Source organism: Carlito syrichta, unplaced genomic scaffold (assembly GCF_000164805.1).
Source record: "Carlito syrichta isolate Samal-C Ts95f unplaced genomic scaffold, Tarsius_syrichta-2.0.1 Scaffold106297, whole genome shotgun sequence".
NCBI lineage: Eukaryota > Metazoa > Chordata > Mammalia > Primates > Tarsiidae > Carlito > Carlito syrichta.
Genome location: NW_007050393.1, coordinates 56,223 through 57,871, shown reverse-complemented (window position 1 = coordinate 57,871; position 1,649 = coordinate 56,223). Strand labels below are relative to the sequence as shown.

The following is a 1,649-nucleotide window of genomic DNA, read 5'->3' as shown; positions in this document are numbered from 1 at the left end:
TGCCCAGGCGGGTCTCGAAGCCGCGGGCTCAGGCAGTCCACTCACCTCAGCCTCCCAAAGCGCAGGACTACAGGCTGAGCCACCGAGCCCGGCTCCTAGTTGCTTTTAACGCCGCTTATAGGCCATCCGAGGTCCGAGTTTTTAAGAGGACGTGTGTAACTTATGCTAGCACTCCTCTTCGCCTCTCAGAGTGATTCTCACGGCCGGCATTCCGGTGCCCGGCTGAGCGCTGGCACAGGGCGGACGCTTGCCCGCTGCTGAATGGTGGGATGTGTGCAGAGGGTGACATCAGGATGCCCACGGTTGTTGGTTTCACGGCCGCCATCCCATCGAGATGAAGACGAGGGCCTGGGCGTCGCCTTTGTGCCGTCTTTTTGGTGTAAAGAGTGCAACTAGGCTGGGGTTGTGACATTTTTAGAAGACGAAGCACGAGCACGTTGTAAAAAAAATTTAACTTTTCCCTGTGTGTTTTTCTGAGAACCTCAAGCATTACTTAAAAAATTTTTTTATTTTGGAATATACAGAAAATTATTTTTTTAAGCAGCTTACTGAGGTACAGTTTGATGTCACCGTTACTTTTTTAATATTATTCAGAAAGATAACCAAAGAAACTACCTACTCCCACATGACATGTACAAAAACACCACTTTCTACAGATATTTTTATATTTGAAAAATCATGTGGACTTTTATAAATATTGTTTCTAACACAATTCTATATTTGTAAATTAATTTATAATGTAAATCAGGGCAGCAAAGAAAATTTTTTTCCCAAGACAGTGCACTGCATGCGGAGAAGAATCACATGAAATAAACTTTAAGTGGGGTAAAAAAAAAAAAATCTGGACTAAAAATAGAGATTTCAGACCAAAGTAGAGGTGAATATTAGAGCCATAGGAATGGATGGAGTTCATCTTGGAAGGGAATGAGGCGTGTACAGTGGTATGAGGTGTGTACAGCGGAACCTCATCTCAGGTCTTTTGCTTTTTTTGGTCCAATATTGTTTTAAAAATGGAATTTGAATATTTTAGATGGGGTACGTGCTCTCCTCTGATCCCACAATGAATATTGTGTTCACTTGCTGCCTTGCCTCTGAAGACATTTGATTTTGGAGATGAATTGGAGAAGAATGTAAACAAAAACCTTGTCTGCCCAGTGCCTGGCACATAATGATTTCTCTACAAATATTTCCAGAATGAATGAATGAATAAGTCAGTGGGTGAATTGAGTGGGTGAATAAGTGAATTGAGTGAACAAATGAATGGGACTATGCCCACAGAAGAAACGTAGCAGGGTAGTTGAAGAAATAGGGAAAACCAAGAGACTGGTTTTTGTCATCATGGTAGAGACAGGTAAGAATGTCTCTAGAAAAAGGGAACGTAAGTGGTAAGCCTTGACATTTAAAAGGAAGACTAAAAATGTCCAGTGAATTCAGTGACGTGAAGATCCTGGTCATAGCAGGAGCTTTCAGTGTAGTTGGTTGGAAGGAAACCAGAACACAACAGACTGAGTGTGAGATAACTGGAGGTGAAGTTCAAGAATCTGACCATCAGCCGGGCTTGGTGGCTCAACCTGTAATCTCGTGCCTTTGGGAGGCTGAGGTGAGTGGATTGCCTGAGCCCGCAGGTTCGAGACCCGCCTGGGCAACTT

The 1,649-nt window shown here is 43.4% G+C and overlaps 1 protein-coding gene across 1 annotated transcript in view; it reads left to right on the top strand.

Moving 5' to 3' along the window:
* LOC103269571 (tyrosine-protein phosphatase non-receptor type 9) overlaps positions 1-1,649 on the top strand; it is a gene marked incomplete at its 5' end in the record, with an annotated part of 49,029 nt that overhangs the window by 1,233 nt on the left and 46,147 nt on the right. The gene's annotated exons all lie outside the window — the stretch shown is intronic.